This window comes from Alligator mississippiensis, chromosome 3 (genome assembly GCF_030867095.1).
Source record: "Alligator mississippiensis isolate rAllMis1 chromosome 3, rAllMis1, whole genome shotgun sequence".
NCBI lineage: Eukaryota > Metazoa > Chordata > Crocodylia > Alligatoridae > Alligator > Alligator mississippiensis.
In genome coordinates this window covers 186,150,946-186,172,752 of record NC_081826.1, presented here as the reverse complement: position 1 = coordinate 186,172,752, position 21,807 = coordinate 186,150,946, and the positions used below count along the sequence as shown (strand labels likewise).

At 42.5% G+C, this 21,807-nt stretch overlaps 1 protein-coding gene across 11 annotated transcripts in view; it reads right to left on the bottom strand.

Moving 5' to 3' along the window:
• PTPRD (protein tyrosine phosphatase receptor type D) overlaps positions 1-21,807 on the bottom strand; it is a 2,106,329-nt gene that overhangs the window by 1,221,881 nt on the left and 862,641 nt on the right. For all 11 annotated transcript variants that reach the window (XM_059724729.1, XM_059724732.1, XM_059724733.1 and 8 more), the window contains exon 5: positions 6,566-6,615. The gene's annotated coding sequence lies outside the window, so the exon portion shown is untranslated. The remainder of the gene's footprint in view (positions 1-6,565; positions 6,616-21,807) is intronic.

The following is a 21,807-nucleotide window of genomic DNA, read 5'->3' as shown; positions in this document are numbered from 1 at the left end:
GGGTGAAGGATTTAATACTAGGATCACATACAGACGTTACTTTTTTACCAATATAAGTCATTAGAAACCATTCTATACCTGTAACAGAAGTTCAGCATACAGAGACTGGCTTCAAAATAGCAGAACCCTGTCTAAGATCTGGCTCCTCCACCAAAGGGTGAATGTGTATTCTGTTTGCTACTGATCTAAACTACATTGCTTACAGAAAACTGTGCAACTTGGATTGATTCTACCTCAGGCTTTTTTAATGTCTGTACCTAGCTTAAATTCTCCTACATATCCTAAGAGAAGGCTAAACAGACTGTCAAGTCAATAGACAGCAAGAGAAGAGTTTCCTTTACAAAGGGTTTCTTCATACTGGCTCTTTAAATATTACTGTGAACTTTCTTTAAAGGCTCTTCAGACTAATCTTCTGTGCTGTGTGGAAGTGAGCTAATCTTGCTGACATTATTTCTCTTCATTCAGAGTTTTATATAGATGCAATTAGAATTTGTTCCTTCAAAAATCCTTTTCTTCTTAAACTACTTAAAATTAAGATTCTGAAATTCTTCCTCATCTATAGTGCAAACAGGAAACTACGACATTCTTCCCACATAACATTTACGCAGTAAACTCGGAGCATTACATCTTTCAAATTCCACAACAAGATACCTGAGCAATATACCTAGGCAGTATTCCTGGCATTACCTAAAAGAAAATAAAAAAGTGCCTTCACTTCTCATTTTAAACTCAGCATAACGGTCCGGGTGGCCAAAATCTGGAATGGGCTTCCAAGGGAGGTGGTGCTCTCCCCTATCTTGGGGGTCTTTAAGAGAAGGCTGGATAGGCATAGGGCTGGGGTCATCTGACCCCAGCACTCTTTCCTGCCCAGGGCAGGGGATCAGACTTGATGATCTGTTGAGGTCCCTTCCAACCCTAGCATCTGTGAATCTATAACGAAGACTGGGCTGAACCCTCATACAACCTTAAAAATAGCAGTTTCCATCAACCAGTGCTCAAATTAATCCCATTTCTAGAGGTTTGGTTATTAGCACATATCCATAATGTAGATTAAAGGCTTAACATCTCCCTTGCATTAATCTTATTGCCATCTATCTTTCTTACGTATCTTTTATGTCCTCAGAGTCATTGCACATCCCAACAGTCAAAAGAAACTCAGTTTTGTGTGTTTCCAATGATCCTGTCACAGTATCAAAGGGCTATTTTTGAGGTAAATGTTATCTTATAAAACTTTTTCTTTTCCCCAAAAACCTTTGCAATTCTGCAGTGCAGGGTCCTAATGTAGAAAAATATCTTGTACCTTGTCACAAATTTGGACATACTTGTACTAAACAATCAATGTGCAAATTGGAGATCTGGATGGCTAGGCTAGTCTTCCACTGGATGCCAGTCCCAGAAAACCAGACCACAGAACTAGTCAGACTGCCAAGATTTTCATGCACACATGGATTTGGGTCAACTTCAAAAGGAGATGTCTTGCAATTGATTTGGTTTATCTGACTATTTAATACACTCTTAGATCAGGTGCATCCTACATCCCATCTTTATTTGTATTCCAGGATTCAGAAAAATCACTGAGATTCATGTAAGAAAGAATAAGAATCAGGAAGGTCAGAAAAGTCCACTTGTGTTTTTAGCTGGTTCTCTACACTGTTTTTTAGTTTGCCTCAGATTGTACCTCGTATTTTACATTAGATTGCTGAAATTAGCAAAACTGCTTCAAAAGACTTCTGGATAAGCCAAATGATCTTAGTTGTAAACATTACCTGGGAATGCAATTGCACTAAAGATAAATTAGATCTTTTATCTTTTCACTGTAACTTGAATAACTTAGAAAGATTAGGCAGCTGGACAAGAATAAACCCCAATAAACTGATGCTAACCAAAGTCTCCACTTAAATCTCCATTTAAACTGATACCAGCCAAAAGAATCCATTTTAATTTTCATTAAAATGAATAGGAAATCACCATTAAAAATAGGTAAGTTCAGCCAAATGTATACAGTCCAGCTACAATCTGAGGCAGACTAAAAAACTGTGCAGAGAATTAGCTAAAAACACAAGTGGACTTTGCTTACCATCCTGAGTCTTATTCATTCTTACATGCATCTCAACATTTTTCTGAATCCTGGACTAGACAGACCGACAGACCTATCTATTGCTCACCTCCCCGCCTGGCAGGAGCCAGCGAGTGTGGGGCTTCTTTTTCTTTACGCTCTGGTATGCCAGGGCTGGGAGAGGGCAGGGGTTGGGGGTACTGGGGGAGCAGGCAGGGGATGGAAACTGGCAGGGCTCCCTCCATGGTTCCCTCACTCCTCCTCCAGCCCCTTCCCCGCCACTCCCTGCTTACCGGCATGGAGTCCGGGTTCAGCTCCCTGCGGCAGTGAACAGGGACTGCCCAAATCTCTGATTTTCTCCAAAGCTTTCTGAATCTTTTCCAAATTGATTCAGAGAGCCTCAAATCAATTCAGATCTTTTCATTGGTCTCCTGATTTGATTCGGATTTAGAGATTTGGCCGCTAAATCAGGCCAAATCTCCAAATCAAATCACCACCCAACAGCCCTAATATATACATTTGCCTGGATTTAACTATTTTTTACAGGTGATTTCCCATTAATTTTAGTAAAAATTAAAGTGGAGATTTTTGTTATACATAAATATATATACAGGCAGTCCTTGACTTATGGCATTTCGATTTATGTTGATTCACACTTGTGGCACTCTGCCATTTATACTCCTGTCATTACTTACAGCACCAGATCCTTGTACTTATGGCAGGCAATGAGTACAAGGATCTGCAGGGCATGGCAGAGGCACTGGGGCTGGTGTGGGACACTTACCAGAGGTAAGCTCAGGCAGCGGCTCCTCCCTGAAGACATGTGCTCCCAGAGGCGAGACGGTGACGGGGGACTGGGGCTGGAGGCTGGCGCTGGGGAACTGTTTCACTTCCCAGCCCTGCCATCATGTGCCTTCTCACTCCCAGGGACATGGCAAGGTGGGGACAGGGGCTCTGCCAGCTCCAGGGAACTGCTTTGCACCCCTGCATCACCTTGGGGAGCAAGGAGGCACATTGCTCTACTCCCCAGCCCTGACGCCATTTCCCAGAGCTGGTGGAGCTCACGGAGCAGTTCCCTGTTGTTGGCGGAGCCTGCACCTGCCCCCAGCCCCTGTCCCCACCTTTGCCTCACCTCACCTCAGGGAGGAGCCGCTGTATGCCCCAAATGAGGACTGAGTAGCTTACATTTGGTAAGTGTCTCACACTGGCCCCTGTGCCTCCCTTAGTTACTGCATTGCACTTTAGAAAGCTTTGTACAGTGTGTATCATTTATAGTTGATTAAATAGTTGATTTAAATATCTATAAACAAGTGGGCATCAGGCCCTTGGTCAGGAATGTAATCCCCTATTATAACATTATTTCTATGGGAAAAATCAGATTTGACTTGCATTGTTTTGACTTGCAGCATCTTTTCCAGGAATGTAACCCTCTGTAAGTGTGAGGACTGCCTGTACATATAATACACACACACATATAATATTTCTGGTTTATCTTTACATCCTATATTGAGGAACTCTGTCATAAAAATATCTGCATCCCTTCATTACCCTTTGCAAGTGAAAATATACAGTAGAATACCATACTGACTTGCATATAACACACTCTGAAATAAAATATGCACTTTCTTTTTGAAAGGCAGAATGAAGAAAGAACAGAATTTTCCTTTTAGTATCTGAGTAGCAGCACCTACGAAAGCTGAGCCTGTTGATTGTTCTGTTCCCAGTGAGTCACGTTCAGATTTTATTTTTGTTTTTGACTGGCAAGTAGCAGAAGCTGCTCTGAATGTGTGTCAAATAACTACTTTTTCTGCAACTATCCATTTGGTCTAATAAAAGATATCATCTCCTGAAGAGTTCTGATTACCTGCAGACCAACATGGCTATAACCTGTATCCCTAAAACATGAAAGATATTGAAATTAGCCATTTTGAAATGAAAACTTCATATTTTACAATAAGGAAGCAAGATTCAACACCTTGAGACCTGAAAGCTGACACCCTTCCTCCAGCCTTTTGTTTTGAGTCAAATTTACATGCTCACAGAGCAGCCTCAACACAAGAGAAATTCTTTGCCCAGGAGAGCCTTCTATCACCTATTCTTCTGTGAAATATGAAACATCATAACAAGAAAGAAGCATAATTCAATGTCCTGACAAATCTGAGGTAAATAGACTGCTCTAACTTTTACCTGAGCCTATTTTGCATAAAATGAACTTTTCCAACCAGAAGATCTTACACCATCTTTCAGCTCTCCTGTGAAATATAAATTTTCATTTCCACCTGGGAGAAATGTTATAATCTTTGCACTTTGCCTGACAAATGGTGCATGTCCCCAAAAGCTTGCAAATAAAGATTTTTTTTGCAGTTATCTAGTTGGTCTGATAAAAGATATCATGTCCCCAGGAGTTCTGATTACTAGTGCACACTGCAATTTCCAGCAGCTGGTTTTTTGGAAAAGGGGGCATGTGTGGTAAGTGAGAAAATATGGTAATCCCATGCAGTTTAGCAATTAGTTGGTAGTCTTCTCTTTCTTGGTTCCTGGTACTCGTGTGAAAACATTTGGATATCATCATCTGGTATCTTCTTTGGTGAAATAAAATATAATATTTATAGAAATTAAATTGCTCTTTTTCAGGCTCTTTGAAACCCTGAATCAGACTGGATTATATGATTGTCTTTTGTATTCCTTATGTGAAATATAAAGGGTGGTAGGTATTTAAAAAATTTCTCCAAAGCATCAGTTGTTCAGCATAGAGAGAGAAAAAAAAACTGCTTGCCATGTACAATTTACTTCTAATACAATTTACTCAACTAATCATTTAAACCTTAAATTAATCAAATCCTCTTCACCTTGCTTCAGTCAATTATCTACTACCTGTCCTAATGAGATTGATAAACTGCTATGAAAAACAAATGTTAAGGGACTTTTAAAACAGCCAACTCCTGCAAACCCTACGTCTATAAAATATGGGCCATTTGTAGATTTTGTATCTTCTAAATTCCTCAAAATGTAGTCTTATTCAAGCATGTATTTGAGCACAAGCACAAATTATTTATTCAGATTAATGTAAAATTACAATATACCTAATATATATATATACCTAATATATATATTTCACACACACACACTTTTGTCTAAAATTACCTTCAAATCAGCAGTGAAGACTGTCCAAACATTGTAAAAAACATAGCAACTTAGTAATAACAGATTTTCCTCCACAGTTTGTGGAGAGAAAACAAACAATCTCTGTATTCATGCACAAGGCAAACTAACATTTTCTGAGATAGGTTTTATATCTATGATCTAAACATCTACATTTTGGTTCTGATTTTCAAAAATCAGTTTCTGAAACACAAATATTACTTAGGGTAATAGAATGCAGCTCATTACAAAGAACTGGCATAGTAAAAAAATAAATCTATCATTCCTTCTCTTGGCAGGATTTTGAACTGCCAGTTTTACATAATCAGCAGAATCACAAAACAAAACAGACAGGTTTGCTCCCCTGGGCTTAAGTTTCAACTCTTTAGAGCTTTATCTTCTGTCTAAATATGCAGAGTATGACAGCTATTATGTATTATAAAAATGAATTTATCTTGTGAGTTTGATCTCAACTGAACGCTAACCATATTTCCTCCTCCGACAAACAAGTATTTGACTTTATTACATTTAATACTATGTAATAGCCTGAAACACGGGAGAATATTTTGGTAAACCTGTCACTCTTAACAGCTTCTACTTCACTGGTTTTCAAACAATGTCACCCAAACAGTAAAAATCTGTATCCTTGCCTCCCTTGTATTAATACTGTCATTTTCTCAAGTAACTCAGTATAGTAGTTGGGATATTAGAAGAGGCTGAAACTGGACTCACCCCAACCTTCCAATAATTTTTATTTTCATTGCAATAGAAAGTTGTCTTGGATTCATCTCCCTGAAGCTCTGACATTAAACTTTTGTTGAGAGACACCATTTTGATAAGGCTTGACAAGTGATAAAATAAGTTTTACTTTCTATTGCTAGTTGCCCCTAATTCATTGTCATCAAAGAAGCCTTCCCACAAGGGATTTAATGTATAAAATTGCCATTTCTCTCTGCAGGACTTCTGTTAGTTTTATAAATCATTGCTTTTGAGTCACGTTATCTAATTCACTTTCAAGTCATACGAGCGCCAATACTGGGTGACTACATTAATATCAGTCCCGTAGTGCAATGTGTTCAGGTTATCTAAATGGAACCTTGAAGTGGAAAGTTTTGTAACAAAATATCTTCTTCATACCATTCTAGAGAGGGAAATAAAAGACCCTGGTAACTATTTTGTAGCTCATTTTAAACAGTGAGGTAATAGACCCGTATATCAAAGATTTGCCAAAATATGAAGTAAAGTCAACAAATAATTCAGCAAAGACTTGTTTCTTCTCACTCTGAGACCCACTGCCAGATATTGAAATGCAATTTCTTGCATTGATAGCCACACTAACGCTAAAGAAACAACAAAAATATTTCTTACCCTGAGCTTGCAGGTATGGTATTCAATAAAATAATTCTCCACTCTGAGACCTGAAAAAACAAAGAAAAATTCCTTTACCAACCCTGACAATAAATGGAAAGACATATGAAATACTGTACACTGGGTAAATGACAACTCAATACTAGAAGTAATTAATACATATATACATTATACAAAAATCAATTGGCTAAAATCCTTGACTAGTACAGTTTGAATGGAACATATTGTTTAGCAGAAAAACAGCTGAATAAACCTTAAATTTTAAAGTGAAATCACTCTTCTTTTTCAATGTTCTGAAGTAAATCTAATTTTAAATTGTTTCCTACACCACTGAATGTATGAATTGTTGTGGTGACCACTAATTTTCAGGGGTATATGAACAAAAAGTTTTCAAGTAATACATTTCAACAGTTTGGCTAAGTTTTATTCAGAGACTGGGACCTTTTGTGGGGAAGGTAGGAGAATGTAAATAAAGTTAACTCTCAGTGGGAATATCTACATGTGATAATTCAACACAATGAAATCTGGTGCAGTTTGCTTGGAGTTTATTGTTCCTAGGCACAGCGTTTATATGCTGAGTTAGGGCAGGGAAGCCCTGATTGGCAGGGGGCTTGGGAGTCAGTCTGCCAGCCTGGAGCTGCTCCCTGTAGCTCAACATGCTGCTGAGGGGCTGACTGGGACATGAGGGTGCTACAGTGTGGGGCTAGCTGACAGGTAACCCCTGCATTGTAGCATCCTTGTGCCCCAGCCAGCCCTAGTCACCATCTATACATACATTGCGATGCACTAAACTCCACCATAGGATAGCATTTGTATCACGTGGTACTAGTCTATGGCAGAGTTAATTAGCTTAGTTCGGTCTAATAGGGACACATGTGATGCTTTACTGAATGCTAATTAATCAACTCCACAGTAAAGTGTCTTGTGTAGATGTACCCAGTAAGTTCTTAAGCACAGACAGCACAAGCTTAGGATATGTTCTGAGACTGATTTTAAGGCTGGAGGAAATGTTGCTAACTTAGATAATACACATGAATGTTTGGAAAGAATCAAAGTGCTTTGTAACAGGTGACTAAAGAGTAGACAGGGTATGGGATGTATAGAAATGATTTGGGGTGAATATTTGTGAATGGGGACAAAAAATATTTGTCTCCCTTCAGTCACAAATATAAATTATTGTTTCCCTTCATTCATGACAAAAGGGAAAATAATAGTTTATAGGGCTGTGAGAAGCTTCGGTTGCCGATTTGATTTGGAGGAGATTCCGCCCGATTCGGTGGCTGAAACTCCAAATCCAAATTGAATCGGGAAGCCAATAAAAAGGTCCAAATTGATCCAAAGCCTCTGAATCAATTTGGGAAAAGATTCAGAGGAGAGTCAGAGATTTGGTGATTTGGGAAGACCCTACTCGTTGCTGCAGGGAGCTGAACCTGGACTCCAACCCCCACCTGCTCTCCCAGTCCCGTCAATGGCTGACCTGCCTGGCCCCAGCATCCTGGCACTTAAAAAAATAATAATAAAAAAAAGCCCTGCACTTACCAGCTGCTGCAGCAGCTGTCAGGACCTCTGGGGACTTGTGGCAGAGCCCCCCCCCCCCCCCCCCAATGCAGCGGAGGGCAGTGGAGAGCAGCAGGGATGGCCTCCCTGCCTGGCAGGAGTCAGTGAGTGTGGGCTTTTTTGGGGGCCTTTTTAAGCACCAGGATGCTGGGGCCAGGCAGGGCAGCCATTTACGGGGCTGGGAGAGCTGGCGGGGGATTGGGCCTGTTTGATTTGGAGATTTGGCTGATTCAGTGGCAACCAAATCTCCAAATCAGATTCAGCCAAATTGATTTTGGACAGCGATTCGAATTACCGAACTGAGTCACTGCCCCCAAATTGACTGAAGCTGAAGTTAATACTAGCTTCTTCACATAGGCCTAATAGTTTAGTGTAAACACCTTTATATTCATCCAATAATTCACCACAAATTTGACCTTCATTTTTTACATGGGATGTATTTCTTTATAATTGCTATGATTTGTTAAAATTTTCAATAACAAAATAGTTACTCCATTATTAGAGCTTGAACCAGCCATTAGCTTATTAAGACAATCAAAGATCAATTTCCCCACAGCATTTTGTCTACCAGCATTTTTTTGTTTTCTATACAGCAATAATGAAGATTAATTCTTAAAATTTAAAAATTGGTAGAGAAATACTAGAAAATGCAAACAGTCTAAACACATTATTAAATACTGGTACATACTTCTGAGATTAATAGCACAGAACAGAGCTTGTTACAATCAGAAAATACAGTATAAACATAACCACACAGCATGCACAAATGTATTTTATCTTATTATTCATTTTATTTAATAAAATAAAAAAAGATTAAAACACTAGCATAGCCATCTATTAAGCCCTGATTCAGCAGGATACTTAACACATACCAAGCATATTAGTTTATCTGTGGCTCTTTAAGTACCTTTCAAAATTAGACCCTTGATACAAAATGAATTATACATAAAAAAAATCCTACATACACACACACGCACATGCTCACACACACACACACACACACACGTACGTATAAACACATACTTTGGAATAACTAGTTGTTAGTTAAAGTTTCATAGTTAAAGTTGATTTTCCCCAACCTCTTCTATTAAGAGATAATACTTTCAGCTGTTTGTTTGCCAAATGTGAACTGAAATTTCTCATGCCAGGTGTCTTTCTCTGACTATTTTTGTGAAAGAGGGTATTGGAAGGAGAAAAAAGAAAGACTGGGATAATTATTTCCAGTTGGGTGGTAGAATCATATTACATTGTAATTTTAGGTGGTTCCTGGAGCTCTTAACACCTGGATTGCCTGCACATTAACACCCGAGACTAGTTTTAAGTACTCCTTAGCACTCCTAGTTTTAAGTACCATGAGGGTCATGTGTCAGTGGCTCCAGTTTCCTGATTGTGGGTCCCCTGTGGTATTGGTGTATAAACATATCAAACATAACAAGCTGGAGCCCTGGCCCAGGAGGGGCGGCGGGCGAGAAAGATGAAGCAGGGAAAAGGCGGAGAAGAGGGAATTCACTCATTGCTGCTGCCATCCCTAAATAACCCAGGAGCAATGGAAGGCTCAGGACCACTCCTGCTCCAACATTAGTAGGAGATTCCTCCCTTCCAGTTCCTGCTCTCAGACCATGGGGGACACTGAAGGACTGATCAGAGATCAGGAGTGCCTGGAAAATGGGGGATCACCCACTGACATCGCCATCCCCAGTCCTGCCTGGCATTCCATAGAGCTGCTCCTCAGAGCTGGAGTCCCCGGTGGGGGAAATACTCTGAGGGGAGAGACAGCAGGCACTTGATTCTACCACTGCTGCTGACTTGGCACCTTGTGCAGCCAACTCACTGCAGCCCTCAGCTGGAGTGAAGCAAGAGTGGTTCTTGGGCTTCCCTCTGCCTTCAGGTCAGCTGGGCACAGCAGGAGCAGTGGGCATCCAGGTATTCCTACTCCCTGCTAGTCGATCTAAGTTACTACCATGGTTCAGAAGAATGTGCTGGAAGGGGAAACCGACCTGCCATCACCACTGAGGTCCCTGACCAAACCTGATGCTGCTGTTGCTTGCCAAAGCCCCCAGTTGGAATGGGGCAGGAGCAGCCCTTGTGCTCCCCCAGCCCCAGGTCAGCCAGGGGTACTAGCAGCAGCAGACAGGTCCACCCTTCTTGCAGGGTGGGGCAGTTATTACCTGCTTCAGGGACTTCAAAAAGTCCTCAGCAGCTGCTGCTGTGGCACAGTCTGCTGGTGGGGGGAACAGGGGCCTAAAACTTCCCTTGCATCACTGGTGGCATCCCCTCAGCCCTCTCTTAGAATTCCTAGCACCGCCCATGGACAGGGGAAAGGCAGGACTGGGGAGGAGGCAGGTTGGATGGAACAGGACAGAAAGAGGGATAACATGTCATGTGACATTATGATTTGACAATATATTATAAACTACTACTACTGGCATGTCAGTAAAAGTTGAAAAATAAAAGGAAAAAACTCATGCAATGCTACCCTCTGAAAAATCAGATGCTAAATATCTCAGAATTAGTGAGGTTTTTTGACCTTGGTTTTCTCTGTTTCCCATCTGTAAAAGGGGGTTTGGTGAAAAATCATTTCACCTCACAAAAGCATTGCAAAAAATGTTTCAGAAATACTCAAATACTGTGTCAATGAGTGTCACAGAAGAACTAAAATAAATGAGTGATTTTGCTTCACACAAAAGTTTGAATAAGTGTACCACAAATAAGGCATTGAAGTATGCATTAAAACAATTACACTAAAGGAAAATATGCAATAACTGTTCATTAAGTGTCTACTGTCTAGTCAATACACTGAAAGAGGTAGTGAAAAATCTAGTAGGATAAATTGCTTGTGTTCATTAAAGTTAGTTATACTGCATAAGGGTGTTTCTTCAGCAGAACATACTTCGATAAAGGTTTGCCTGTAACTAAAGGTGGTAAGTATAACTGGCTTAGTTATTATTTCAGTGAAAGTTTGTGTGACAATAACTAGTTCAGCATAAAAGAGTGATCCATTTGTAGAAAAAAACAAAACCAAACAAAAAACGGCAGTTATACACAAATTGTATCAAACTATTCCAAAGTAATGGTAGCTGCATACAGATGGCTATCAGAAGTCAGTGTTATTTTATATGTCTGTATAAAGCCACTTTTATTTTTGAATAACTTCCTAGGTTAGGTTGATAGAAAAAAAAAAAAAAAATCAATTGTAGTCATACCGAAATAGGTCACTCCTATTTTATAATAAGTGTTCCCACACAAACTTGCATTGAAACACTAAAGGTGATAAGTGAAACAGACTTGATTTTCTTGGTTCTAGCTACCCAAACAAGCCCAAAGGATATACTGTACTGCACAATGCAGTGCTATGTAGAGATTCTCAAACAAGCAAATCAAGAGAAGCCATTCTTCTTCTCTGTTCAGCACTGGTGAGACCTCATCTGGAGTATTTTGTGTAGCTTAAGGCCCCACACTTCAGAAATTAAGGTAACAGTTTGGAAAGTCTAGCACAGAGCAACAAAGATAATTATGTACCTGGGAAGCAAGGCTTATAAGGAAAGGCTGAAAGAATTAAGAGTTATTTAGTCTGAATAAGAGAAGACTAAGGTGGAATTTGATAACAGTCTTAAGATTGTTGAAAGGTGAGTATAGAGATGATGGAGATGGACTTTTCTGTGTTTCCATGAAGGACAGGACTAGGAACAAGGGCCTCAAGCTGCAGTAAAGGAAATTTAAATTGGAGATCAGGTGGAACTTTTGGATTATGAAGCTAGTCAAGCATCAGAACAGGCTACCTAGAGAGGTTGTAGTAGTTCCATCCTTGGAAACTTTAAAAAGCAGTTTAGACCAGGGTCAGGCAAAATATGGCCCATGGGCTGGATTTGGCCTGCAGTGGACTTCATTTCCCAGCAGCCCCTGCCCATATTACAGCAGCCAGTTTCCACAGAGATCATAGTTGGCCTGTGACACTGCAGGGGCCAGGGTTTCCATGGAGACCAGCCCCAGTAGCACTGGCAGGGCATGTGGCTGGGAGGGGAGCTGATTCAGGGCTGGGATTTTGTGGTGGTATCAGCATGGTCCATAGCCAGGACAGAACTGTGATCTGCTGCTCATGCCCCTCCGGAATGTAATACACACCTTGTTTTTGTAAGACAGAGTGAAGAAAGAAAAAAGAAAAGATTTTTTTTTCCAGCGTTATGGAACAGAGTCTAATCTTCAGTTGACTAATCTTCCTTTTCCTGCTTAACTAAAGCTGAAAGAGTAATTGCTGAAAACTGGTATCATGGGTGGATCTATGATTTTCAGAACAGATTAAAAGTTTCCCAGGCTGTGAAATAGAAGATAGTCAAGAAGCAGCAGACAAACATTGCACTAAGAAAGGTTAGCTTGATAGTTGAAGATCAAGACCATTAAAAATGACGGTCCTTTACATTCTGGGGTGTTCTTCTGGAGTGAAGAACAATGAGCCATTAAGTCAATTTTACTCCTTCATCTGTCTGAATACCAATGCAACAGTTGCTGTATTGTGGGGTAGGAATCAAAGCAGGGTGCTTCTATCTATCTTAGGTAGATAATCATCTTTTCCACTTAATATATGCACCCCATTTTTTTCAGAAAAAAGGTGCTTGTTGTGTGCAAAAATAAAATAAAGATATATAGAATACAGACAAATAAAAATCACTGGCTATGTATTTTTCTTAAACATATGATAAGCATCTCCAACAGTGACACAAAAATGGACTAGATGAACCATTAGTCTATTTTGGAGCTGCAATTCTATGCTCAGATGTTAGAATAATAGATAATTAAGGTTGCAAGGGTCCTCAAGAGGTCATCTCATCCAACCCCCTGCTCAAAGTAGGGCCATCCACAAATAGATCATTGCAGCCAGGGCTCGGCTAAACTGGGATTTAAAAACCTCTAAGGATGCAGATTCTATCACATCTCTACGTAACTCATTCCAGTGCCTCACCACCCTTCTAGTGAGAAACTATTTCCTAATATCCAACTGAAACCTCCCTTACTGCAGATTGAGACCATTGTTCCTTGTTCTGTCATCTGTCACCACTGAGATCAGTCTAGCTCCATCATCTCTAGAACCACCCTTCAGGTTGTTAAAGGCTGCTATCAAATCCCCCCTCAGTCTTCTCTTCTGCAGACTAAATGCACCCAGTTCCCTTAGCCTCTCCTCACAAGTCATGTGCCCCAGGCCCTGAACCATTTTCATTGCTCTCCAGTGGACTCTCTCCAACTTGTACACATCCTTACTATAGTGGGAGGGGGGCCACAACTGGACACAGTATTCCGGATGTGGCCTCACCAGTGCCAAATAGAAGGGTAGAATCACTTCCCTCGATTTTCTGGGAATACTTCTACTAATGCAGCCCAGTATGCTGTTAGCCTTCTTGGTGACACGGGCACACTGCTGACTCATATCCAACTTAGTGTCCACTGTAACCCGCCCCCCCCCCCCCCCAAGTCCTTTTCTGCAGAGCTGTTGCTTAGCCAATCAGTCCCCAGGCTTTAGTGTTGTATGAGATTCTTTCATCCTAAGTGCAGGACTTTGTACTAGTTCTTATGAGTTTTCTTTTGGCCCAATCCTCCAATTTATCTAGGTCACTCTGAATCCTAGCCCTGCCCTCCAGTGTATCTACTACATCCCCAGCTAGGTGTCATCTGTGAACTTGCCAGGGGTGCAACCATCTTCCAGATGGTTAATGAAGATACTGAGCAAAAGCCACTCCAGGACCAACCCCTAGGGCATTCCACTTGATATCGGCTACCAGCTAGACATTAAGCCATTGATTACTATCCACTAAGCCTGATAATTCAGCCAGATTTCTATCCACCTTACAGTCCATTCACCCAACCCATACTTCCTTAGCTTGCTTGCAAGAATGCTGTGGGAGACAGTATCAAAAGCCTTGCTAAAGTCAAGTTATATTATGTCCACTGCTTTCCCTGTACCCACAGAGCCAGTTATCTCATCATAGAATGCAATCAGGATGGTAGGGCATGACTTGCCCTTGGTGAGTCCATCCTGACTGTTCCTAAGCACTACCTTCTCCTTGAAGTGCTTAGAAATGGATTCCTTGAGGACCTGCTCCATGATTTTTCCAGTGACTAAGGTGAGGCTGACTGGTCTGTAGTTCCCTGGATGCTCCTTTTGTACTTTCTTAAAGATGGGCACTAGATTTGCCCTTCTGTATTCATCCAGGACCTCCTCCTACCACCACAAGTTTTCAAAGATAATGGCCAGAGGCTCTGCAGTCTCATCAGTCAATACCCTCAGCATCCTTAGATGCATTGCATCTGGCCCCATGGACGTATATATGTCCAGTTTTTCTAAATGGTTCCCAACTTGTTCTTTCACCACTGATGGCTGCTCATCTTCTTCCCAAGTTATGCTACCCAGTGCAGTAGTCTGGGAACTGACCTAGCCTGTGAAGACTGAGGGAAAAAAGCATTGAGTACTGTCACCGGCGGGGTCCTCTCGGAGGGCCGTGATCTCCTCGAGGTCCCTCGCTCCGTGTCAAGGCCGGCCCAAGGCACCCTCTAATTCCCTCCCTCCATGTCTTGTTGGAAAATGTAATAGGGAGGCTGCCTATGACTCCCTGGGCACGGCTACTTGGGACCTCTGTCCTCGTGTGTTCCGGGACCCCTGGGGGGTCTCCTGATACGGTGGGTGTTCCTCAGACACCCTAGCCTTATGGGCTATGCGTGGCTCCTACCAGCCTCTAATACCACGCCCCAAGCCTCGCAGATGTAATAGACGTTGGTATGTCTGCACGCCTGCTTCCCGGGCCTCCTCTATGATCTAGCCCACTCTGGGCTTTCTCTAGTACCCAGCCTCTCACTGGGACTCTTGTCTAGCCCACTCTGGGCCTCCCCTGATGGTGTGGTCCCGCTCAGGGACTCTCTAGCGGGCCTCGGCCCTTCCGGCCAACCACACGGGTACCCTCTTTGACCCTGGCTCACCGTGCTGCTACTCCCTGTCTTCTTGGGGACAACTGCAGTGCCCTGCCTCAGTCTGAGGGGTGTTGCTGCACTAGCCTGTGGCCGGGCTCGCTATGCCCGTCTCGGGCTCCTCGATATGGCCCCTTTAGGGCTCCTCAGTAATCGCCCCGCTCTAGGGCTCCTCAGTAATCGCCCCTCCCTGGGGCTGGGGTCTATGCACCCCGCAAGTGACACCCTTGCCAGCATCAGCTGTGCCCGTTCTGGGCTCCCTAATATGGCGCTCCCCCTCTTCGGGGCTTGCCGTGCCCCCACAGGGCTTCTCAATAATACAATGTGGCACTCCCCCTCTTTTGGGGCTCACCGTGCCCACCCTGGGCTTCGCAATGAAATCGCCCCTCGCTCTGGGGCTGGGGTCTATGTACCCCGCATGCGATCCGGGGTCTATGTCCCCCATCTGCAACCTACTGGTTGCGCTCGCGACCCACTGGCCGTGCTCCTCACTGCCAGTTGCTCCCGCACTGGCGTGCAAGCTGCGCCTTCACTGGCGCTGTGAAAATAATGCACCCTCTTGGCGCTAGACCGCGCCCTCACTGGCGCTGGGGCACACCACACTCTCTGGGGTCCCTATGAGGACACTGCGCCCTCTTATGAGGGCAATGCACCCTCCTGCACTAGGGCTCCCCACACTCTGTGGGGTCCCTATATGAGGCCTCCTCCAACCCCTACAGCCTTACCCAAGCCTCCGGGTGTAATACAAACATTAACCAAACACAACGCAAGCCCCCTGGCTGTAACTCAAAACACAACCCAAAGCTGCCTGGCTATAACTTAACATCATGGCTTAACTCCACTCGAGCGGTACTTGCTGTTAGCCCCGTGAGCTCCTGCCTCTCTAGCTGCTGGCAGAGAACTGCTAGCCTGGCTTTGGCCCTGGGCTTTATAAGGGCCAGGCCCTGCCCCCTTCTGGCCAGCTGGCTCCCCTTAGTTGCTCCGGCAACCCGCAGCTGTGCTCAACTGGCTCTGCCAGGGTTCTCTCCCTGGCAGTTTCTCCTCTCTAGGAGCAGGCACCGGGGTGCCCTGCGACAAGTACTTCAGCCTTTTCCTCATCATCTGTTACTAGGTGGTCTCCACCATTCAGTAAGGGACCCACACTTTCTTTGCCTTCCTCTTGTTGCTGTTGTGCCTGAACTTTGTCTCAGTTCTTGTCAGCTTATATTGAGTATATAGAGAAATGATTAGACACACTTCTTTTTTTTTTCCCAAAGGCATACTTTGAATGTACAAGTGGCAGGCATCAAATATTATAACTGCAGTGCTAGATGGCATCTGGGCAAATTCTTTCAGACTGATCAGACAATATCTTTCCATCACATTTGATTTTCTATGGATTTCTTATTTAGCTTTTCCCACAGGAAAAAAAATTATTAAAAAAACCCCAAACATTTATATTGTCCCTCTTGCCTCTACATATACTTACATAGCAAAATAGGGCTTTAAAACAAGATTGCTGGGGGATGGGGAAACACTTACTGGAGTTTGCTTGGGGACCAACATACAAGAAAGCTCCACAGATAGGGACCCTAGGAGAGCCACTCTTGTGGGAGCTGAGGGAACAGTTCTCCTTCAGCATGACAGGAAGCTGAGGGTCTCACTAGGAGGGCTCTGTACACTAATGCCAGGAGCATGGGAAACAAACAGGCGGAGCTATCCCTCCTGCTCTCCAGTGGGTATTACAACCTAGTAGGGATTATGGAGACCTGGTGGGACTCCTCACATGATTGGAACATAGCCACTGAGGGCTATACCCTGCATAGAAGGAACTGGGTAGGGAAGAAAGGTGCAGGTGTAGCTCTCTATGTGAAAGAGCAGTACACCTCCTTGGAGGCTGACAGGCTCCAAAAAAGAACAGCTTGAAACAGTCTGGGTCAAGCTGCAGGGGTGGGGGTAGGGGGGCAGGGGAGGGAGGGTGCAGAGAGAAAGAGACCTAACTGTAGGTGTATACTACAGGCCACCAAACCAGCGGGGGGAACTCGATCTACAGTTTGCCGAAGAACTGGCAGAGGCCATGCATGCACGGCACATGATCATCACGGGCAATGTTCCCTCTAAGCTCTGCAGCATGCGCAGCCACACAGGCACACTTATGCCATGCTGCCAGGTATGCCTGTGCAACCATGCATGACACGCAGCTTAGAGGGAATGCTGGTCATAGGTGACTTCAATTATCTGGACATCTTTTGGGAGGAGCACTTGGCCAAGTTGGACCGATCATGTTCCTTCCTAACCTGCATCGAAGATCTCTTCGTGCCTGACGAGATGCATGGGCCAACCAGAGGTAATGCTCTCCTAGACTTGGTCCTGGCCAAAGGAGATGACCTGGTGACCAACTTAAATATAGAGGGTAACCTGGGTGACAGCAACCACGGAACCATCATGTTCACTGTCCATCACAAGGCAGAAAAATCTGATAGCAGGGTTGAAGTACTGGATTTAAAAAATGCAAATTTCAACAAGCTCAGGTCATTAGTAGGGGTAGCACTGTGGGTCCAGGGACCAAAGGCAAAAGGAGAGCATGAAGAGTGGTCATTTCTTAAGGACACAATCCTTGAAGCACAAAGGAAATCAATTCCCATGCAGGGGAAAGGTACCAGAAGGGCTGGGAAGCCCTCTTGGCTAAACAGGGAAATCATGGTCCTCTTAAGAAAGAAGAAAAGCCTATGAATATGAGCTGTGTGAATATGAGCTGGCAGTGAGATGCTATTGCTACCAGGGCAAATAATACTCTGGCATGCATTAATTGGTGCATCTCCAGGAAAATCAAGGCAGTGATTCTTCCGCTCTACTCAGCATTGGTGCAACCCCAACTGGAGTACTACATCCAGTTCTGTGTACAACACTTTAACAACGATGTGGTAAAGCTTGAGAGAGTCCAGAGTAGAGCCACTCATATGATCAGAGACTTTGACAGCAAGCCATATGAGGAAAGGCTGAAGGACCTGGGACTCTTCAGCCTGAAAAAGAGAAGGCTGAGAGAGGACTTGGTAGCAGCCTACTGCTACATTAGGGAAGTACATCAAGGGCTCAGTGAACAACAGTTCACCAGGGCACCTTGAGGAAAACCAGGAGTAATGGCCACAAACTCCTGGAAGATCATTTCAGGCTCAACATTAGGAAAAGCTTCTTTATAGTTAGAGTGTCCAGACTGTGGAATAAGCTCCCTCCAGAGGTGGTGCAATCGCCTATCCTGGAAATCTTTAAGAGAAGACTGGACAGTTACCTTGCTGGAGTCACCTGACCCCAGCCATCTTTTCTGCCTGGTGCAGGGGGCTGGATCTGATGGTCTTCCGAAGTCCCTTCTAGCCTTACAACCTATGAATCTATGAAAACACACTCAGGTTATTTAACAGGTTGCACCTTCATATGGCCATTCTCTTAAAAAAAGGTTGGGGGAGTGGTGGAATGAGGCAAAAATAAGAGATGGAGGCTGCCTTTCAAACACAGACATGGGTGACCTTTGATTATGTGATCCTGCTTAACTCCTATCAACTAGTAGTTCCAGTGGAGCCTCCTCTATTAAGAAAGGCATACATGTCTCCTCTTTATGTTTTCCTGACCATACTTTGAGGTTGGACAAGGAGACTGGGTGTTAACTGAATTCAGTTTGTTCCTAGTTTTGTACCTGCACTATTAGGTTACACTGAAAATTTCACGAACCTTTTCTAGTCATGTAGATTCCTCTTCTGCAAAATAGGATTAATAATCCTTACCTATTTAATAGGTGGTTTGTGACATTAAAGTAATATCTGTAATATATTTTGCAAGCCTTAAATGAAAAATGCTATAATGCTATTGAGGTACAAAGTATTATATAGATATAGATAGCATTTTTATTGATATTGTATATTTATATAATAAATGTGCATTCTATATATGTATAATAAATGTGCATTCTTATTGAAATTCTATATATTGATATTGCTATTGATACTATATATATAAAATATCAATTAAAATGCTCATTATATTGTCCTGAAAGTAAATTAATCATACTCTGGAAAGAACTGGAACCATATTTCCTCTAAGTCATTTTGTTTTCATTTAAGCAGAAGGTAATTTATTTTCCAAGTTACTCAACTCACACAGGTCAGGACACTATGCAGCATAATTTACATTTTAGCCAATTACCATCCTCTGTAATTGCCATTACTTTTAGGATTTTTCTTGCACTTTATTAAGACTCACAAGTTGTCCCTAAACATTAGAATTTTATAAAACAAGCAGGAGACCAATGTCTTGTGATAACATTCTATTTTATTGACATTATCTCCTAATTAAAAATCACTGATGAGTCTGATTGTTAACTAATCAGAATATTGCATTTTCAAGCCCATTTTAAAGTGGACTTTACTAAAAGGACCCTAGGAATTAAAAGGCAATTACAATTACTATGTAGTTAAATCAGACATACTAGTATATCAGTCTCGCCACTTACTTTCAGTGTTTCCTTGCCCAAATATACTACTAGTTCTGCATATCACCAATTTCATAAGAAAGAAAACATAAATAAAAACAAACCCTTTACTTCTGTGCTACTGTTTGAGACAAGATAAATATTTTTGTAAAATTACTATTCTCAGACAATCTTCACTAGCAATTTAAGATTCTTGATTAAACATCGCCTAATAATTCCATTTTTCTCCTGTTTTTTGCAAAGGAGGCACTGTCCAGGAATACATTTTCATATTCTCTCTAACACACAAATTCAATTAATGGGGGAAAAAAAAACACACAAGGTGAGTGGCTCTAACACTGCTGGATATTTAACACCATATCAGTTAATATAAGTGTTAAATAGGATGGTACTGATCCCATTCGAAGTCAGAAGATATTTAACTGCTGAATATTTTGCATCATCTAGGCCAAAATGAGGGTAGAATTCAGAATGAGAATTCTAACAGTACTTCAGACAATCAGTAACAAGTTTTCAATTCTTAGACACGTCCTTCAACCACTTGGCAATCATTTCTCACTCATTTTGGGAAGTGACTAGAGATAATGTAATGGCCTTGAAAAATTAAAAAAAAAATCTTCTTCTTCCCCTTAAAAAAAGCACCGCAGAATCAGTTAGATTTTCAAACATTTTCCCCCATATAAGATACATGGGTTATAGCTGCAGAACTCAAAGATCTGTTCCTACAGCTACTAAACAACCCACAACATTCGTGACAATAATGTAAACTCTGTTACACAGCCACTTCACTATAGTTGACCAATGGACTTGCATGTCTAAACCAGGTATGAATTTGGTTTAGGAAGGAGAAGTCATTATGCAAGAAGAGTCATTTTACCATATACCTGATTCTCCTTTCACTATTGAAATACATCCTTGGGTCATTCTGCAGTAGAATAATAGAATAATTTACTTGTGGCCCATCAGTGTAAAATTTATCTATTGGTTTCAATGATGACCATATCTAATATTGAAAAAACCTACAGTTTCTCAAATATTTTCTATTCTGATTTTTGCAAAACATTCTGAGTCCCTGTATTAGCCCAGACTAAAAAGAAGTTCACTGGTATTCCCAGGGGGAGGGGAATCTAGCTGCTGGCTGGGAGCCTGCAGCCAGGTTCCCATAGCAATGGCCAGAGCCCTCTGCTACTGCTCCCTGTTTTCAGAATGGGAGGGGAAAGGCAGCAGAGGGAGCTCATTCTTGGGGCTCCTCAGATGGTGTTGCAGGGTGGGGCAAGTGAATTGGAGCCCACCCCCGCAACATGGGGGGTGGGAGGGACTCCAATTTACTTACTCCACCCTCTGGGGTGGCTGAAAAATGCCCAGACTGAACTCCCTCTGCTCCCTTAACAGTGACAGGCTGGGAGCTTTGCAGACACAAATTACAAAAGACATTACATTTTGAAATGTCTTTGTCTAATACCTCATGCAATGAGATGTCAAATTTTCACCCAATTGACCATTTTTTAAGCTGTCTACAGCGGTTTACTTGTGTTTGGTCACAGCTATAAACTGCTTTCTGTGGCCAGATTGGGTGAAAATTGTCACTTCTGTCTGCACCGTGTGGCTCAAAAAGTTAGGCCATGCCAGAGCAGGATTATCTCTGATCCATGTGAGGCTACATTTTGGTGTAAACACCACACCCAACCCGCTTCCCTGCTGGCCTGGATTAGGCCCATTGCACTCCCCTGAAACCTAGATCCCTGCTCACTGCTTACTTGTGCTATCTGTGCTATCTCCCAGGGAGCAGGCAGGAAAGGGTTAGCTGGCCTGCCAGCAACAGCAAATGCTGCTGCTGCTGCCATTGCCCTTTGGGCCAGAAAAGCAACAGCCGAGCAACACTGGCAGCCAGGTTAATCCTTCTCTGCCTGCTCCCCAAGACAGACAGCACAGGCAGTAAGTAATGTAAAGTAAATAATACCCTGGGGTTGGGAGTGGGGAAGCCTGCTGCCTTGAACCTGAGACTGCTCCAAGTCAAAGCTAGAGCTAACACAGATCAACATTTGTGTGGCTCACAGTGTAAGGTGTAACAAGGCCCTTACATTCAAAAGCTTGTTTAACTTTACCCCAGCTATGTGGTTGGTCTAATAAAAGATATCACCCTGAGAAATTCTTCCCTCTCCTGAAAATAATTTTAAAGAAAATATCACAGCAATGGGACAAAGGTCTGAAATACAATAGATTTTAAGAGGTGCAAACTCTTGTTTGGACACTTAAGTCAGGTAGGAAAACA